At 41.5% G+C, this 21594-nt stretch overlaps 1 protein-coding gene across 1 annotated transcript in view; it reads right to left on the bottom strand.

The window, feature by feature from the left end:
- Positions 1 to 21594, bottom strand: part of XPR1 (xenotropic and polytropic retrovirus receptor 1) — a 107439-nt gene that overhangs the window by 73444 nt on the left and 12401 nt on the right. The window lies entirely within an intron of this gene.

The raw sequence follows: 21594 nt of genomic DNA, 5'->3' as shown, positions 1-21594 counted from the left end.
CTAGCTAGCAGGACCAGTGGTCAGGGATGGTGGGAATTGTAGTCTCAAAACATCTGGAGGGCCGAGTTTGAGGAAGCCTGATGCAGAGCAATACCAAGTTTTACAAAGTGAAGGAGAAAGAAAGGATGTAATAAAATGACAATGGTTACCTGTTACAGTCAGAGAAAGAAGAGAGATGGGGTAGCTTTCCTGATATTCTAGGCAAGCAACCAGTGGTCCATGGATCACCTCCAAATAGAAAAGCACTTCTTGAAAGAGAGCTCTAGGCTTGTCTTATCTTAAGCTTCCTGACAAAGAGAAATGTGGAGAAGAGGCAAGGAGAAGGGATCTAGCTGGGACTGAAGGAGTCTGCTCTCCTGAGCACCCACAAAGACAAGCAGGCTTAGAAGGGAGAAGTGTGGTGCAGCCTCCTGAAGAATCTTCCAAAGCTGAGCAACTTGAGGTCTAAAGGTCAAGGCAACCTTAAGCTATTTTAATGTTTATGGTTGCACCCAGCAATGTTGCTCAACTGTCAACAGAGCTCAGCTGACAGAGAAGACTGTACAGTCAGTGAAACAGGAAGGGAAAGAGTTTTCAGGGATTCTCCCTTCCTCGCTACAGTCCCCAGCACCCGAAATGTTCTGCAGAGTTTGCCACCCCTCTGTAACAAGATTTAGATGGGATGGGGAGATTTCCTTCCTACTCCTTTGCCTTACCACCAGCTGTTGGACACAACCCAATGAGTGGGCAAAGAATCTTACACATTTTGCATGGGAGTACACAAAACACAAGAACGTACATAGATACTTTCTCCGGAAGGCAAAGTAGTTGTCCATGTCAATATTTCATGTTGTGTGGAAGGACACAAAGCACAGTATTTCATGCAAGCCATCAACTGGTGATTGGTTCCATCACTATGCCACGAAGCATAGTGAGCCCTGGTCATAAGCAACTAGGGCTGTGTACACACTGTACCTTTAAAGCACATTTCCCCTCTCAGCAGCTGGAAATTATAACTGTGGGGGATAAACTACAGTACCCAGAATTCTTTGAGGAGGGAAATGTGCTCCAAATGTGCTCTGAAGGTATAGTATGTTCACAGCCTAGCTCCCCTGAAACAGAACAAACTGTTCTCAGATCTCAAGTTGGAATTCAGATGACTTTCTATCCAAGAATGTATTGCATACCCAACTGCCAAGTACTCACTTCTCCAACTTCACACTGCTATCATTTGAGAGTAACTATTTCAAGTAACTAACTGCAAAACAGCAACATTGATTGGAGAGAGCAACAGAGGTCTAGGCAAGACTCATACATTTTAGTTATTAGAATTCACTTCTTCTACAAGACAAACCTTAAAGGCTGGCTGCCAGTTTCTTTCGTAAGTATCTGTTTAGCTTGTTAGCCAGCCTCTATTTCTCCTTGCAACCAGCAGGTGCTGTTTACCTTATTCAAACATCAGCGCAAGTGAAGGAGAAATCCATCACTACTGCAAGCCCTCTGCATTTGTGAAGGGCTTATAAGAAAACTAGAATCCTTGTACAGCACAGAAGAGAAGTAGCAGAAGAAAGTTTCTTCCCTCCTCCATGCCACAGTGAAACAATTCTGTTATCAGATGGCCAAGGACACTCGTGCCTGCTGAGAGGAATCGGGGATGCCTTTTCCCAGCACTAAAGCCTCAATGCCAGGAAATATGCCAGTTTATAAATAATATTCAATAGGCTTACACGTCAACACTGTAGATACCTTTTCAGGTGGCAATCATACTTTCCCTGCTTCTCTCACACCTGGGTTCTAGATATGCCTCTCAATATGGGAAGTATAAACGCAACAAATGTCAAATTTGTTATCAAATGAAACTATCTGTCCTGTCCTTTCATTACAATTCAACTGCTACTTGGTACATTTTAAAAATGTAGTCTGCCAAACATAACCACACAAAGTCTTTCTACAAGGGGTTTTCTTGCGCTGCTTTACTCAAGGGAGGGTATGGGAAGTTCTAATGCTGCTGTTAAGACGTAAGTGGGATACAAATGATGCAGACAGAATAAATGTATTTGAAGTATAGTTATTAAGGAGTGAATTGCAAAACTTAAATAAGGTAATTGTCTACCTAGAACATTACTTTACCAAAAGTAATAATTTGCTGTGGCTACAAAGTTAAGCCGATTTAGCCACAGAATTATTATAAGATTATGTAATTAACTTCTTCCAATCATCGTAATTGTTCTAAAATAGCAGGGTATACTACAAATTATTTGCTTTTGGTTCTTTGCTATTAGCAAATTCACAAAACATGTCAAAACATGCTTCTCTATGCAACGTGCCATTTCCAAGGGTAGTCAACGTGGTGCTCTGCAGGTGTTGCTGGACTTATGATTGCAATCATCCCTGACCACTGGGAGAAGTCTCAGGCTCATGGGGGCTGTAGCTCAATAACATCTGCAGGCATCACATGCCTAAGCCTTCCAATTTTTGTAATTCAGTGGGTTAAAGCTCTGGAATACAATTTGTGTTTTTTAATCTTTCACACATTTGGTAGCTCAACATAAAGCATGCTGTTCATGTTCAGTTTCCATACTGTTAGGATTCTGAAGTGGGCTATAATTCACACACTCAAATTCAATGCCTTTAAGCATTCTTATGTAATAAAATCACTATTTGCCCAGCTTTGTTTAATTTACACCAGCTTATATGAAGTTTTATGTAACTAAGGAATATTTTTTCATTGATGTTCCTTTCAACCAAGAAAGTTTGCAACACTCAATCTGTTCTGAAAACCAGCGTTAGGTGATAGTTAAGCTAATCGCCAAATGGCACCTTAAACCTAGGTTGCGGTCGCCACAATGGAACATCTAGGTGCCATTTTCTCCCCAATGAGGTTTATCATCATCATCATCATCATCATTCTTATTCATTTCATTTCTATACTACTTTATATTTTAAAGAAAATAATCTCAAAGTAGTTTACAACACATTAAAACATCAAACAAAACAATCCAGAACAAAACAAATTCAAGGTGCAAGGGAAATATTTCAGAACCTTCTCTAAGTGAAATTTTGCTTTCTTCGTAATTATTTACCTACTTACCGTATTTTTCGCCCAATAGGACGCACTTTTTCCCCTCCAAAAATGAAGGGGAAATGTGTGTGCGTCCTATGGGGCGAATGCAGGCTTTCGCTGAAGCCTGGAGAGCGAGAGGGGTCGGTGCACACCGACCCCTCTTGCTCTACAGGCTTCAGGAGAGCCCTGCCGCCAGCCCCACAAACTCGGGGGACAGCGGGAGGCGCAGCGCGCCTTTCCCGCTGTCCCCCGACTTGGTTAGAAGGCTGGCGGGGGGGAGAAGCCTGCTCCTCCCCGTCGCCAGCCCCACAAACTCGGGGGACAGCGGGAGAGGCGCAGCGTGCCTTTCCTGCTGTCCCCCGACTTGGTTAAAAGGCTGGGGGGGGAGAAGCCTGCTCCTCCCCGTCGCCAGCCCCGCAAACTCGGGGGACAGCGGGAGAGGTGCAGCGCGCCTTTCCTGCTGTCCTCCGACTTGGTTAGAAGGCTGGCAGCGGGCTTCCCCCTCCTCCAGCCCCGCAAGCTCCCAGAGCGATGCCAAAGCTGCGCGCAGCTTCGGCATCGCTCTGGGTCCCGTTCTGAGGGCGGGGGGGGGGGGGGAGCTCGGGCTTCCCCCTCCCCCAGCCCCGCAAGCTCCCAGAGCGATGCCAAAGCTGCACGCAGCTTCGGCATGGCTCTGGGTCCCGTTCTGGGGGCTGGGGGAGGGGGAAGCTCGGGCTTCCCCCGCCCCAGCCCCGCGTCTGGGGGGGGGGAAATAATTTTTTTCCTTCCCCCCCCAAAAAAAATCTAGGTGCGTCCTATGGGCCGGTGCGTCCTATAGGGCGGAAAATACGGTAATTTATATAGCTACCTCATAGCAGAAGTACTCTAGGAAGCCAGTTTGGTGTAGTGGATGGTGTGCTGGACTAGGAGATCAAGGTTCAAATTCCCACTCAGTCACGAAGCTCATAGGGTGACCTTGGACCAGTCACAGCCTCTTAACCTACCTCACAGGGTCATTGCAGGGATTAACTGAGGAGTGGGGTGAACCATGTACTCCTTGGAGAAAAAGGTGGGATATAAATGCAATCAATAAGCTCTTGTGCTTACCTGCCTAAGAAAACTGGAGAGGCCAGCCAGATGGAGATGTCAGGCGCCATCCTGGCATCCAGAGATCTCCACATGGTCGCAATTGGACCTGCTTTAGTAGCAAAACACGCCTGGCGTGTAATTTCTGACACTGCTGCAAACTGATAGGCTGCATTAAAATCTGAATTTGCATTGACCAATAATGTATTTTATAGACTTTGATTTTGCTCTGGGCAATTTATAAAGGCAAGACTCCTGCTGGATCAGGCCAGCTGCGCATCTAGTCCAGCACTCTGTTCTCACAGTGGCAAACCAGATGCCTATGGGAAGCCCACAAGCAGAACCTAAGTGCAACAGTACTCTTCCCACTTGTGATTCCCAGCAACTGGCATTTAGAGGCATATTGCCTCTCATAGTGGAAAAAGAACACATGGCAGAAATAAATTTCACCTTTATATCCTATATGATTAGGTGAGCAGCAAAGCCCACAGCCCACCTCCTTTGCAAGCTACTGTAGACCCTGATCCTGCTCACAGTTAGGCAACTTAATTTAATCAACTGTGTGAAGGACAGCTACCTCTATGTTGATCAAGCATTTTTTGGATCATAATAATAATAATAATAATAATAATAATAATAATAATAATAATTTATTATTTGTACCCCGCCCATCTTGCACATCCTGGAGAGTTTCCTCCATGAGTCCACAGGAAGTGTTAACTCCACACACACACACACACACACACACACACACACACACCATGCAGCTGCCTGCCGCAGATCCACTGCTGCATTGAAGGATCCCCAAGCAGTGCAAGGGACTGCCCTGGAAAGTGGGTTTGCAAAAGCAAATGACCACACACAATCATTGAGATCTAAGCTATTGTGCTTCTTGTTTAGAACGCTGAAAACATTAGAATTTAAACTGCTGGATAGCCCAGAGCTAAAGTCTATTTCTAGCAGAAGCAAATTTTCAAAATTCACAAAGGAAAACAATGAATACTTCAGCCTTAAAAGTAAGGAAATAGGGAACTTCTTGGTGCTAATTCACATACAATATCATCTGCCTAAAAAAGTCAATGTTGTACAATCAATGGAAAAGCAATGACATAAAAGCATTTACAAGTGGCTTAAGATCTAATGGTGGCTCTCATGCACCCTTCACCACCTTGTACAGCTTTCAATATGAACTGCAGCCCCTGCACATAACATGCCAAAGCAATAGTGCACATGAAGAGATCTACACATAGTGGGGCGATTGTGGCATGGTCCTCAAAAACAACACGTAGAGATTAGTGCTCAAGACATATTAAAGTGCTTAAAACAAGTATTAAATAAGTTAACAGGCAAACTTTAGTCTTCTTAATTCCTAGGCACCTTGCTTTAAGAGACCAAGTTTAAGAACAGTTTGCAAGACTGTACAGGACAGAAGTCACCGGGGGGGGGGGGGGAATGAAAGCTCTGCTGTGCCTATGTAATCCCATGCACACACATAAAAGAGCTTGCTGGATCAGCACCCATATTTACATATAGGCTTATCACTTAAATTACAAGCCACTATATTCCTCCCCGCCCGTTTACTTTCAAAAGTACAATTTAACTATATCCTTCATAAACCTCAATACCTTGGTGTGAGCAGTTTGTTTCATGAAAACATCACAGATGACAACAACTAGGGCACTGCTGATATAGGCCTATATCTTAGTGCAAAGTCAAACCACTCCAAATATAATTTTTATCAACGAAGCATTTTAATTGGTTAAATTCCAACATGACCTGGAGATGAAGCTTTGGCAATGTGATATTACCATTTTAATGCAGATGTGGGCTTCTGAAACTGAGAAATGTAACATGATCTTTTGGTTTGAAAATACATATCTATTAACAGTCCTGGCCATGAGATGAGATTGGGCTTACTATCATTAAATTGGCAATATGCATAGCACAGTTCTTTATTTTATTTCTGACACAGCTTACTATAATTAACATGCATAAGCAACAGTCAAATATAGAGAGGATTCACTGCACTCTACCAATTAAGTGCACTAAAATTACTAGTTGGAAAAATTTAGGTAGACAAGCTGGGCAGCATAAGTTTTGAAGTTGGCGCCAGAAATCATAATACCCCAAGCCAAAAAAGCCAACTCTACAGTAAACACGCCAGGTATTATCCATGTCAGGCATTTACTCATTTGATTTGGAATTTTAGCAGCTACTTTGCAAGCTAAATGAAGGGGTTTTCTGAAGTAGTTTACACTGAGCAGGTGAGTTATAATTAAGAGTAAGCTGCCTTTTCTTTACTTCAGATTAAACAACAACAAAAAAGGATGGCTAAACATGGAAGTAGTGACTTATGTGAAATATTCATTTTTCCAAATTATTTTTAATCACAGCAACCCCAAATCTAATCAGCTTCTTTCACTTGTGTTGAACTCATCTACTCCCAAATGCCTATAAAAATAGATTATACAGCATTGTGCAAATTCACACACACAGGAAAAAGCTCCTTTCTGCTTCTTACCCCTCACTCAATCCATGCTGGAACCTTCTGCATCTTCATCTTGATAACAGCCATCAACATACACTGCTATTTTCACATGCAAAGCAGTAGAGTCTGCAAAGAGGCTGTTAGCAAGCAAGTCCTGTTAAGTACAGAAGTGGTAAGGTTGCCACATGGGCACTAAGACAGATGCCACTAACATACAGGAAGGACTCTGCTCCAATACTACGCTCACAGAACTGGAGAAATATTTCCTATAGTTCCACTAGTTGAGAGCCAGACATTTTTTAGGCCTCAACCTTATACAGTGGTACCTCTGGATATGAACGGGATCCATTCCAGAGCCCCGTTCGCATCCTGAGTAGAACGTAACACACGTCTGCGCAGGTCGCGTTTTGCCGCTTCCGTGCATGCGCGTGACATCATTTTGAGCGTCTGCGCATGCACGAGCGGCGGAACCCGGAAGTAATGCGCTCCGTTACTTCCGGGTCGCCGCAGAGCGCAACTTGAAAATGCTTAACCTGAAGCTACTTCAACCCAAGGTATGACTGTACACAACTGAATAAATATTTTTAAAAACATCATCATCAAATGAGCTAATATTTGCATGTTGCATAGTGAGCATCCATCTATCAGGAGAAGGAGGCAGAAATACAGGGACAATTCTCTATCGTTGCCCTAATGATGTTATGAAAATTAAGACTTCTCATTGAGTAAGCAATCTTAAGTACTGGTTACAGCATCTGCAAAAATTGAAGCTCTAACAACAAAGACTGATGTTAACACATCAGAGAAATCTGCTACATGTGCTCACTGCAGAAATTCCCAGACTACATGAACCCCATCCTGTTAAAATGAATTAGCAGTAGCTACCCTGCCTGTTTCAAACAACTAATGCGTCTCATTTCATTATCTGTACTCTCCATGCATAATACAACAGCCACTGGTTCTATGTTGTACAATCGCTTAACTGCTCAAATGATTATTTCAGGATGTGACATTCTTACTGATCAAGCAACTTCAATTTATATCTCTATGGTGCAGAAAGAGAGCACACAGATGCTAGCAATATGTTGGCTGACAGACATGTGAAGCAGAATTTTTCAGACCTCTACTCTTTTTAAAACAAATACAGTCTCTACTCTTTTTAAAACAAATGCTGTCTCTGATTTGTATTTTACTTCAGTGTTTACCATTAAAATTGTCCCATTATGATAGCACGACCAGAGTGGCTAAAGTGTTTCAGAAGCAAAAATGTAGTAATTAATGCCATGAAGGCACAAATGAATAAATGTAACACGTTTACACCTGCATCAACAGGTTGCCAGATTGACAAAGTTACTGCCTACCATCTGCATATCTGCACCCCTTTCTTAGTTATTAAGAACAAGGATGTTTTAGATGGGCACTGGCCTGGTTGCCAACACCTTACTAAGCCAAACCATGGTGGCTTAGTGAGAGTGCACAAGCTCCTGGGGAGGAGATTGGAGCCACTTCATTACTACTCAGTTTTTACTGCTGTGCTGAGCTCAGTTACTGCATGGCTTGATATGTTGTCTGACCCCAAGCGCATGGTTTCACTTTCTCCGGACTAAGAATGGTTTGTTCTTGGTTTACAGCTTGTCCAGGAGAGCCACATGACAACACCAGAAAGGAGGCCTGGGTGCAACCTGAAACCTGCATAGCATCTAAAGCTGTCTCTTTTGAATGGCTGCTGTCTTTCAGTACTCATGACTCTTACCAGATGCAGGCACAGAGGAGTTTTATCTCAGGTCAGCTTTTTCTGTGTGCTCCCCACGCCCTTGATTACTGTATTGAATGAGGAGATCTAGAAAACTCAAAAGTATTTGAACTATTTTGTGACACTTTGGCTGGCCAAATAAAGCTATTGCCCTAATACATATGTTTTCTTATGGGTCAACACAACTACCTTTCCTTTTCCTGTAGCAGAGATTCATCCACCTGGCAAGGTGTTAATACAGGAACATGGACTATCAGGTGGAATATAATTTTTGAATAAACAGCATCCAGGACATTTTGAAAGAAATGCTAAACCTGCTTCTTCTCTTATGAAGAATTTTTGGTATATAAACTTGAGATAAGCAACCCACTGTGGCGGGAAGGTAAACGGTGTTTCCGTGCACTCTGGTTTCTATCACAGTGTCCCGTTGTGCCAGAAGCGGTTTAGTCATGCTGGCCACATGACCCAGAAAGCTGTCTGTGGGCAAACACCAGCTCCCTCGGCCTGAAAGCGAGATGAGCGCCGCAACCCCATAGTCGCCTTTGACTGGACTTAACCATCATGGGGTCCTTTACCTATATAAACCTCACATTATCGAAAATGAAAGTCCTGTATCTGTACAAATTTCAAGTGGATTCCAGCTATTTATGCCCCTTCTAAGCAGAAGCATTTAGTATCTTACTTCTCTCACACACAAGGTGTACAAAAATGATCCCCATAAAGAAAAGATATGCATAAATGAGGATGGAAAGGTACATAACCCTTTAACTGCTGTTCTCCCATTACAACAAAAACACTTTACATTAAGCTCAAAATTCCATGCCAAACATACATAAACATAACACTATTATTTTATATCCCAAACACTTTTAATTACATAGTAAGTACTATAACAAAGCTTAAGTACAGTCTAAATCACTCTCCAATAATGAATTGTTTGTATTATTTAATAGATAAGAATCACAGGGCATTGATATTTCATAGGCTGAGGCATCAAGAATAAGGGGGGAAAGACATAACAAAAGGAAAAACTAAGCTGATCTCTGTCAACATGTTAAAAGTGAAAGCAAGCTCTAGTTAACTAATATTTTTGTATGAATATAAATTTCTGTGTTAAAGACATTAGGTAAAGGTAAAGGGACCCCTGACTGTTAAGTCCAGTCACAGACGACTCTGGGGTTGCGGCACTTATCTCGCTTTATTGGCCGAGGGAGCCGGCGTACAGCTTCCAGGTCATGTGGCCAGCATGACTAAGCCACTTCTGGCAAACCAGAGCAGCGCACGGAAACGCCGCTTACCTTCCCGCCGGAGCGGTACCTATTTATCTACTTGTACTCTGATGTGCTTTCAAACTGCTAGGTTGGCAGGAGCTGGGACCGAGCAACGGGAGCTCACCCCGTCGCGGGGATTTGAACCGCCAACCTTCTGATCGGCAAGCCCTAGGCTCAGTGGTTTAACCCACAGCACCACCCGCGTCCCTATTTAAAGACATTAGTCTGATTCTAATTAAGGTCAGAGTTTATTCATTCTCGGACTCCAAAGCTCACTTAACAATTCTTCATTTTTACAAATAGTTTTCAGTGATGTTCCAAGCAGCTTTAGATTTCACCCTTTGTAAACTGCAAAAGAAATTAATTTCCACGTACACCAATGCAGTCAACTCAAGTTTTTGATCCTAAATAACAAACCAAATGGACTAGTTTATTTCCTACTTGCCCATACCCATCACTCCCAGTTTTACATCAATATACAGATTCTCAGTGCCTGAAAGACTGAGATAAGCAACCAGTTACAAGTAAATATCTTCACCAATGCAACATATCTGAAGCTCTTTGAAAATAAAAAGGAGCATGGTATTAAGGGAAGCACTGCCCCCTCTCTTTGAATTCTGCTGACTGGAAGCTGCCTAGGCAGATAACAGCTGACATGTCAGAGGATGAACAAGTTATTTAAGTTTTGGAAGCTGGAGCTGTCTGAAGTTTTGCACACAATTTCCCCACAGGTTGGACGAAAAAAACAAAAAGTGACCCCAACAGCTTATTTAGCAGTTTAAGTTTTCAAAATGCTATCCAAACACTCTGCTCATAATGGTTCCATACAAGACTACCAGCCTGGATCAGGAGCCTGGGAAGCGAAAATGCACAAGGGCTACCACCGTTTTACATTCTGGCTTATAGTAAACAGTGTTAAGCTTAACTACTATTAACATCAGTGACAACCACTGTTAAAGAGAAAATTTGTTCCAGAAAATGGAAATAACTATCTTCCCAAAAGTATCTGGCAATTTGCTTTGCAGGGCATTGACATTACATCTCCTAGTCCAAGGTATATGGTAAGACTCATTCACCCACATTTACTGAAGTAGGACAATGTCACTCGTACACTGTTTGAACAACAAAGTTCTTTTTAGCATGTGGTAATGTCTTCTACTGCACAATACATATTGGCTATTTGGGGGAATCAATTAAGCAAAACAATTCTCACAATCTATTAATTTCATTCCAAGAAGCTTAAAAGACAGTAATACATAGAATAGCATCAGGTGAGTTTGCAAACTTTATCCAGGATTTGCATAATATAAGATTTACACTGACTTTTACCTGCATGGAAACTTTGAAGTGCACATTTTAAATGCATTTAAATTGAGGATGGAGGGGAGTTTCAGCGAGGAACTGCATTAGAGCATTCAGGAAGTGTACAAGCCTGTGGAGAATTAAGATGCATTCTCTACATTAATCCAGGAGCTACAGATCAGATCAGTTCATACTGAAATCTACAAGGATCAAATTCCTTAAGCATGTCTAATTAGAATGGATGTCTCTTAGCCATGATCTATACTGTACTAGCTTTCAGTAGTAGCAGATTATTACTACCTTGGGCTATTTCATTTAAAACCCACCCATGGAAAAATATTCTGCCATTTTACTATGGACCTTAGTACAATCTACCTGATGATACATTTTGCTACAACACTTGTAACATCATTTTACTGCTCTACATTTAGGATAAATGTTGACCTTCTAATTCATGTGTTTATTTCAGCATTTGTTTTAGCTTTGAATGCAATGAGACTAGCAAGCTCAAGTGAACACAAAGGAACTTACTGTGGTGTAAGTGAAGATTATCTTTACAACTGATTGCAAATATTCCACATTATTCTGTTTACACTGTTTACCGACTGCAGGGATTGTAATCCTTCAGGAACATTTTTCATATAGCAGGAGAAGGGAATGTAAACATTTACAGAGATGATAAAAAATATCAACACAACAGCTGGCAAAGATCATAAGGAAATTGGTACAACAAGAGAGCCAAGTTTTTGCCTTGCATTCTCTGGAACTAAGATGCCAAGTGATCTTCACAAATTTAATGTTTGTTACCCTCTCGGATTCCCATCTCTCCATCCCCATCTGACTATTTACTTTAGGTGGTCAGTGAATCAACCTCTGAAGCAAATGTTTTAGGATTATAGTTTTAGGAAAATCTGCACAGTAGCCTTTTGGTATTGGCTAATGGTTAACCAAAAGATTATATTGTTCTCAACCAGGAAAACCACCACAAGCTAGCCTACCTGGCAACCTTTAGCTCAAGTAGTGTAATGGGGTTTTTTTAGACACAAACTTTAAAAATACATGAATATAGGATGTAAGATTACATTGGGCAGCATCCAACTAACTCATTACATCAGTGCAAGGATTTTTGCTTGCCCAACAGAACTCCACTCCCTGTCCTCTCCCCCTGTGCTCCCCAAATCTGTTCCAGATGGCTGGGGGTAAACTCTCAAATCAAACTTAGGGACTTGTATTGTGATTAGCTTTAAAATCAGATTTTGAGAAGAAGCACTTCTTGTAAATAAAATTTTAAAAACCAAAAGCCTTTAATCAGAATTCTTGAATCAGCAACTCATTTCACAGCTGGGTTGCAGTAGTCTCTGCTTTTATGGCTCCAGGAAATAAATCCCATGTCTAATCAATGCTTTTTACTAGTATTTGCAATTGGGCGAGTCTTAGCCGAGATTAGCACCCCTTTCAATATTAATTACATTTTAGCACATAGATGTGCTAATGCATGTCTTCTACAGATCACCACTAAAACTGAGCTTTTGCAGCAATCTGTTAAAAGGCATTTAAAGCAGGCAACAAGAACCCAAAAATTAGATACGTTGTCTTATCTCCAAGAGGTGTTGTTCATGTTTAATGGCAAACAAAACTACAAATTTTAACAATGAAGCAAGTCACTATTGGGTACACCAGCTGTGGATCATCACCATATGCACAAGATAATGGAAATATGAAACTGACATCAAAACCAGGAAAAAAATCAGCACTTATGCTTCTCAGTATAGACTGCAGCTATAATCCAGACTCTTGGCAGGCTGCAACTATGTGCAGACAGCTAACCCTGGCAACCTCTTCTTTAATTCTCTCTCATTTATCCTTCACAATGTGAAGGGGACATAAGGACAGGTACCCGTGTGGCTTATCACTTCATGATTGATTAGTTACATGAGTGTGAGACCAGCAGTATTCAAACACTGTGGCAGCAAACCTACTGTTCATGTGAATATGCTACAGTGCAACACACACCACGGGGAGGAGGATTCCAAGTCTATCCTATGCTGCTATAGCATATTTAACAATAGCTAGCACAGATTACACACAGGCCTCTTAAAAACCTCTCTTCTCAACTCAAAACAGTTGGGAAATTAATATGATTTAATTTATAGCAATACTTTCTGTCCAGGTCAGTTTCTGCGTTTGCTCCTAAACTTTTGAAAGACTGTTGAGAGACTTTACTTTTGAAAGACTATTGTGAGGCTGTCCTTAGACATCTGTTTTGAACACACAGCTTGACGGTCCTCACTACCACTCTGTTATGTTGTACATATGAACTTTGATAGGTTACTCCTATAATTTGAATGACATTATTCTATTATATATTTTCTACTATCTATTTGCCCACGTGTTGTGTTTGTATTGTTGTGATTTGCTCCTAAGGATCTCTGTGTGTGTGTGTGTGTGTGTGTGTGTGTGTGTGTGTGTGCCAGGAGAATCAGGGCTCACAACAGGGCTCTAAATGGGGTAAGAGGGGTTCATGGAGGTGCCAGGTAAGGCATCCCTGAATGGGGTTCTTAAGACTAGTTTTGGACTCCTGCAAGTCCTTCACAGTTTTCAGTCAGAGTGGGGGTCTCTACATGGCCCCAAGCCTCTTTCTCTAAAGAGGTCTCTCCAGGGTCAATGTTGGATAGATCCTAATTGCTACATGCCTGATAGTTCATGCACTGTTTTTCATTTGCAATCAATCCATATTTACCCCTAATGGACAATGTAGAACTGTTAGCAGACCTGAACCAACTATGAGGTTGTCCAATGCATTTTTTTATATACCACTGTGGACCACTGGCCTGATCCAGCAGGCTTTTCTTATGTTCTTAAAGAAGCAGTGGTAGCCTATGTGGGGTATAGGGCCCAAGCAGGTAAGAACTTTAAGATTAACAAAACGTATCTCTTGGATAGTTCCATTCATGTGCAGTATTTCAATGGCAAAAGCCAGTGAAGAGGCATTCTTGATGGCTGTCCAACAACTGGGGCAATTTGCCTTCTAGCGCAGCAGGTCCTCCAGATACACAAGTCAGTTATCTTCAATATGGAACCCACTTTTAATTTTGGACCATATATCAGTCTGCCTCTCTATGGTAACAAGATGCAAAGATAAAGGAAGATAGATCCTAATAATTGTGTAGGAGGGGAAATCAATATATAGCTTCTCATACAGGGCTGACTGAGGAAAAACTGTATTTCCTAAAGTTCTAATGAGGATTGCATTACCAGAACGGTATACTCATGATTATGCTCTGCTTGAAATCATATAATGAACTAGCCCCCTGCCAAGTATCTGATAACACTATGCAATTATAATTAGTTGATTGTTTTACTTCAGGCTATTAGTCTTCCATGGGGGACGTGGGTGGCACTGTGGTCTAAACCACTGAGCCTCTTGGGCTTCCTAGTCGTAAGGTTGGCAGTTCAAATCTGCGCAACGGAGTGAGCTCCCGTTGCTTTGTCCCAGCTCCTGCCAACCTAGCAGTTCAAAAGCATACCAGCAAGAGTAGATAAATAGGTACCACAGTGGCAGGAAGGTAAACAGTGTTTCAGTGAGCTCTGGCACTCATCAGAGTGTTCCATGCGCCAGAAGTGGTTTAGTCATGACCCAGAAAAGCTGTCTGTAGACAAATGCTGACTCCCTCGGCCTGAAAGCAGAGATAAGCGTAGCACCCCATAGTTGAATTTGCCTGGACTTAACCGTCCAGGGGTCCTTTACTTTAACCTTATCGGTCTTCACAGATGTGTCCATTAAGTGATTTTTATACTAGTTATTCATTGTACCTTGCTACATCTCCATGTATGTGAACAAACGCAACAAAATATATCGAAGGACGTTTTCTTGTGTTCTGGAGTAGAATAAGGCATTATAAGTGAACAAAGGGTTTCTCAACACTTGTTTACCTCCTAACATGAATGGAAGGAATAGAGATAATCGCAGGGCGGTATGGCAAGTGGGAGGAGTACTGCACCCTTTGATTGCCATCCATTTATACCCTGAAAAATCTCTCTCCTCACAGTTGGGCTCCGAAACCATAAATTAATGCAGCTGGCATAGGATCCAGCTCCTTGGAGCCAAGGTCCCTTTGTCCCCGCCCCCATAAAATATGAGAGGAAGGTTGCCAATAAAATACTTGAGGAGTTGCTAGGCATTCAAATGGTGTGCGAGTGTGTGACACGTGATTACGTAGGGGTGAGGCTTACCCGCCTCTTGAATATTTGAGTACCGTATATACTCGAGTATAAGCCGACCCAAATATAAGCCGAGGCACCTAATTTTAGGACAAAAAACTGGGAAAACTTATTGACTCGAGTATAAGCCGGTTCACCACACCACAAACCTGGTGGTGGCAGTCGAGGAGGAAGAACAAGCAGCCCGAAATGGCTGCTTTCAGGCTGCTCATTCCTCTTCGGCCGCTGCCGACAGCGGCGGAAGAGGCGGAAGAACAAGCAGCCCAAAAGGGCTCCTTTCTTGCCACTCATCCCTCCGCCGCCCGCCTCACTCGAGTATAAGCTGAGGGGGGCTTTTTCAGCATAAAAAATATGCTGAAACACTCGGCTTATACTCAAGTATATACGGTAACTTGAATATTTTATTCAAGTTGCCACCCCGGCAGCTGGCAAGAAGAAACACAAGAGATGCAAGGGATCGAGCTCCTCTCCTCTGGCACTAATTTGTCAAGCAATTGTCCCCCACATTACCACTTGTGAAGCTAGCACCCAGTTTTACTCTGTACCTTCAGATTTGGGTACTTGATATTGATCCACTTTCATCTTCAGATCTTTATAAACTAAATCGCTCAAGTTCAAAAAGAAAAATCCACAACCAGTATTCTGTTGATTGGAGAGTATGCACAGCTGTTAGGCACAATAAAAATATCAGATGTTGCAGCATCTGTCAGTACCTAGTAGAACACGGAGGAGCAAGCACTGTCAGTTGCTGGGTACGATGAGCAGGCAACTTATAGGTTAGGCCAATACTCAGCCCCCCTCTTCCAGCTGCTGTGGGCCGGTAGCCCTTGATGCTCTTTCAAAATAGCTTCTCTCCAGGAAATGGACTCCAACAAATATCAACTGGGCAACAATGGCTATCTTCATCCAAAGGGGTCCTACAGCAATTAGTTCTTGATGAGCACTGGAACATTTTAATGGTAGTTGACTGCACCATTGTTAACTACTCAAAACCTATAAAGTGTCTGAATGTTTCTAAGCCTGTACGATATTAAGAAGTAAGACACTGTCTGTCCACTGGCGCCTAAAGATCTTTATTGCTCTTTTCTAATTTAATTGTGTCCTGCACACCCATCTTAACGATGGATAAATTTAATGCATAAGTATTCTTTTCTAAATTAATATGGCCATCACTAAATCTTTAATCTTCAACCAAAAGATGGGCAGCAACAGGAAGCCAAATATTTTACTTATACTGTGTATGCATCCTTGTTTACCTTTGAAATACCTTAGAAATTTAATCACAAAAACAGCTATCCAGACGCTCTGCTTGGCACTGCATGGTGAAAGCTTTAAACAGATTAACAAAATGAAACTGGCACTGCTGTCATGGACAGCGTCAAAGGAGAGCGAGTTTTTTAAAATTAAATTGTTATAAGAAGCTTTTGTTTCACAGGATGTTGGTAAGAAGGAACCGTATCTGGCCAAACAAAATTATATTTCAAGACCATTTTGTCTTCTTCTCAACCTCCACCACCCAACCAGTTACAGCAAATCATATGTTTTTTTCAAATTCTGAAGAAAGTAAAGTGACAGGATTGTGTTGTTACAGCAAAGGAATTCATACCTTATTAACGAAGTACTAAGTGCAAACAAACCATAGCAACTATTCATAATAAGATGGCAAAACTTGGTGGTATGGTCATTTAAAAGTTAATTAAACTTTACATTAGAAGCATAAATATTTAATTAGACTGTTAAAGTGTTAGTGTACTGAGAGAACTAAAGTTACTAATAAATAGCAAAAATACCTAAATTATTATAGTTACAACACAATTCAGGAACCATATCAATAAACATGTGGCAGAGGTGGTTACTGGTTTGTTTTTGGCTGTCTTGTATACCAACCCTTAAAATTATAAATTTACTGAATATGGTCATTTCTATAAGCATCTACCTCTGCATGTAAATTAACAAATTTTGCTACAATGCATGTAGCAATATGTTCTGCGGGTTCTTCCAACCCTCCAGAGCAGATTTAAGGGGCATGTGAGGAGAGTGAGAAGAAATTCCAGTGTACAGCTAAAAGCACTTACACTAGCAGAACCGTTTAGTTGGACACTGTCCATGACTCATCTGTTCTCAGTGGAAAGCTACAAGTTAGTTCTATTCAAGTTCTAACCAGTAGGAACATTCACACATGAAGTTAACATTGATTCAAAGGTGGTGAATCTTGAACCTGCTGCCATTTCAATTATATTCAGCAAAGACATTGTTGTTCATGTAACATTTATGTACTAGTATGAGAGGGGTGGAACTCACAATGATAATCTGCAGACCATGGTTCAAATAAACCATGACTAAGCATATGTGCAAACTATGCCACAATTTGCAGCACAAACTATGGTTTTTCCAAGAAGCCAGAAGTCATTCAGAAAATCACAGGGCATGAGGAAAAAACAGTAAGCTGTTTGTTCACATAAACAGGCCGGGAACAGGCCAGTCTTAGATATTTCTGCATCTAAAACAAAAACTCAGTTTAATGGCACACAAATACAGGCTGAAGATAGGAAAATGGCCATTCTCAAACCTGCTTCCTGAAGGAAGTGTTTCATGCTCCTGCACAGAGAAATCTCTGCAAAAACCTGCCACAAAAGTGCAGAATTAACACTCACCTTTTCTCATTACCTGCATACCATCACAATCAAAGCAAACAGTATGCTTAGTTCACAGGATTTTTAACCGAAGGGGGATCGAAATCACAAGAAGATGACAGCATTTGTTTCAATCAATCAAAAAACAAACCTAAGAAGAATCCATCACACTTCAGTCTGCTTAAGGTCATCCAAATCAGTAGTGTTGCAATTAACTTGCCTACTAGTCACAGGCAACAAGGAATTCCATCTAGACAAGTAGACAGGCCGGTAGATGAGGTACCCAGTCCTCCTCTGCCAGCCCACTTGGTAGAATTAAAAAAAAAAACTTTAAAAAAAAACTAGCTTGTTAGGAGACCAACATCCTGCATTTTCATGCTACCATGAAGGTAAAGAAACCAGGGCTTATATTTAAAAAAAACAAAACTGCCAGCTAATCACTTTTGTAGGCATATTTACAAGCATGCTTTAACATTCTACCTCCAAGTTAAGAGCACACTGCAAGCAATTTTTTTTTTTAAAAAAGCTTTTGCTAATGGAAACGGTGCCGAGTCAGACAACATGTATACGTATCACTGACTTCTCCTCCCAGTACAGTCATCTCATATACTTTTTATAGACAATTTCCTTTGTCTTCATCTCATTTCCTCCATTGCCCCACTCCCTCTGGTTGTCTGGGGGCATATTTACATACTGTTTCTTTGAGTCAGTCTCTTCTGGGGCTAGTCATTCACACTTAATCATCAAGATCTTTTAACTGCAAGGGGGAAATATCTGCTTAATGCAAACAATTATGCATGAACGAACAGAAAAAATACCAAGCATAATCAAAATTGTTGTTTATATGGACTACAAAGAGAATGCTGTCAGATGTGCTGGTTCTGGTCACAAAACCCAAAGGACAGTGAGTTATCTCTCCCACCCCACTCCCCACCCTTAATGCCAATTTTAAAACATTCAGCATGAACTCTTTAGAACAAAGATCCTTGGAAAATATCAAGTGTGGACCCTGGCCATTCAGGCACATAATCAGAATGAATAATTTACAGACATTTCACTTCACTGCCACAGAAAAGAGCTGAATTCCAAGAAGCTTGGGGAGTTAAACGCATATCTGCTAACCAAGTAAAGAGAATCAGTCAGTGTCCAGTAACGAGTCTTTCTTAGGGGCAAAATAACAAAATACAATTTGCTCTGCACTAATGAGATTCCATTCCTTTGTTGTAACACTTCCCACTGACCCCAACCCTTCTCTTGACCCAAGGCAATAAACACTGCCACACACTTTTTTTTTAAGTTAGTTCCCAAAGGAAAGCCACTACACTCATTTAAGTCATATGTTGACTTTATAAAACAAAAATAGTCAGGCATTCTAAGAAGACGAAGCTGGGAAGAGACATGGGACACCAGCAAGTTTTCAAGCTTCAGATAAGTACCTCTGAATCTATGTTCATCTTCTATGTGCATTAGAGGCTATATGGGATGTTAGGTAGTCAACATGTGGAGGTAAATTGTAGTAGTTTGATGATATAAAGACAAAAAAGTTTAGGAAAGTTAAGCTACTTTTGTATCTCTTTACCTTCTTTTTCTTTAAAACAAAATCATGTTTGATTTCTTTCATATCCTTGTTGACAGCATCACCTGACTGCTACAAAAGTGATCGGGCAGAAGGATGTCATGAATTCAACTGGTTATGCCCAAAGGATTTCTTGCAGAAAGTTGTGTGTGGTCAACTAACAAGGTGTGCAACACCTTATTATAGGAAACACTTGTGCCTTATTGTATGAAAAACCTTTCTGCTTCTCATAGCTCATGGGATAATGAAAGAAGAATTATACCACCTGCATAAAGCAGCACTGGAACTTTTTGACCACCAATTTGCGGCAAGGGAAACAAAAGAGATTAAACAATTGCAGAGTCAAAAGACAGCTTTGAATTTTAACATTCAGTATTAGAGCAGAGCTGCTGGGGGGGGGGAGCAGTAGTTTATCCAATCAAGTAACTCCTAGTTTTTCACACAAATAAAGACGGCCAACGGACGAAGAGGCAATTGAGAGATGAGCCCTGCTACTGAGATAAGCAAATTAGATGTCCAGTCAGATGCAGCATTTGGTGAATCCGTAGCCAGCACAGAGAGCAACGGCGGGGGAAAAACTATCACCTATTTTCCAGGAGGGAAAACACCACAAGACACCAGGTTGGGTGCATCACCATCAGATTTATTGTTCCCTTTGTTCAAACAACTGCAGTTCTATTTCTGGAAGAGCAAAACTCATTGTGACTGCCCTTTAACAGAAAAGAGTTTAGAACAGCAGATCATGCTGCTTAGAGCTTTAAAATGCAATACTCCGTTTGCCACTGACTAACCCAGTGACACTGGACAGTGCTTAAGTTCTATTTAGCAATGTTACCGACAACTCACTGCCCCTTTAATATACTGAATGAAGATGGCAGGTTTTAATTTTGGGAGGGGGGAATCACTTTGAAGAGGAAAGTCTGTAATTTACAAGTTTAGCAGGTATGCTCCCAGGAAAACTGGCAGTGCTTAGATTTAATCTCCCAGTTTTCATCTGACCTCATTGCTCACATTTCCCCACTGCTTCTATATGTGTATAAACCTATCATCTGAGCATGCTTCATGCATCTCGTGTAAAGGAGACTCTAGTCCACAATGCCATAAAGAAGATTTGTTAGTCTAAGGGGTATCCAAAAAAATCACAGAACTCAACGTAAGACAACTTCTGTTTTGTGTGTATTCAAAGGAGAGGGTGGGGGCATAAAGGGGCCAGGGGCAGGCTTATGCACACTCCGACACATGTAATGACCCGGAACATAACCCCTGGGGCAAAATGGGGGTTGCCTGTACGAAAGAAAGAAAGAAATTCTGTTCAATAAGGCTAGCTATTTCCTAATTAACTAATATGTGGTTAAAGCTTTAGCTAATAAATCACACCAATCCGTAAAGGCTTACAGCCCTACTTCTTCTCTCTGGCCTGTGTGCAATACTTTAAATCTGTGCTTTCTAAATTTCATTCTTATCAGATTAGCTCTCCCTTTAGCAATATTTAGCTTTTCCTCTAGGGTAGCAATAGTGAGGAGGGACCTTCCAGATAGACTACAACTGCATTCATTACCGACCACGGGCCACGCTGGCTGGAACTGATGGGAGTGAAGAGTCCAACTCCTGGAGGGCCAAAGATTCACCATCTCTACTCTAGTGAATAATAAGTCTTCCGAGTTGCTGCCAAGTGGCCATTCTACCACCATCATTCATGAAGATGCTGAACGGTATGAGACCCAGAATTCCCACAATGGATACCTGTTTCCAGTTCATACCTTTTGCCAGTTCAACAATGACCCACTCAACTTACTCTGCATGGGTGTAGCCAGGATTTGGGGAGGGGGGGCAGACCTTTTTTGGGGGGCAGAACCTCAGTTTGCTATGCCAGTGGTGAGCAGAGACAGAAGCAAAAGTGACCAGAGCAATAGATGTATATTTTACCCTCATACACCTCTCTGGGGTGGAGTTCCAGGAGCTGGATAGAGCAGTCTTGAGGTCCATATTCTGCCCCCAAACCAGAGGTTATCCAACCCTGATCTACAGATACACATTACTGCAATGGGGGTGCCAAAATTAATCGTTTCCTACCTCATAATAATTTGGACTCAACATTTTTTTTTTTTGGGAGGGAGGAATTAAGTGACTACACTCATTCTATCAAAATAGAAATCCTAGGCTTTCCGATGATTGCAGAGTGGCTAGAAGCATGCCCAGGTTGTGAAACAGCATATCTAATACACTTCCAAATGAAAATAGG

This window comes from Podarcis filfolensis (assembly GCF_964270895.1).
Source record: "Podarcis filfolensis genome assembly, chromosome: 6".
Lineage (NCBI taxonomy): Eukaryota > Metazoa > Chordata > Lepidosauria > Squamata > Lacertidae > Podarcis > Podarcis filfolensis.
The sequence above is the reverse complement of the archived record's forward strand: the minus strand, read 5'-3'. Positions and strand labels throughout refer to the sequence as shown.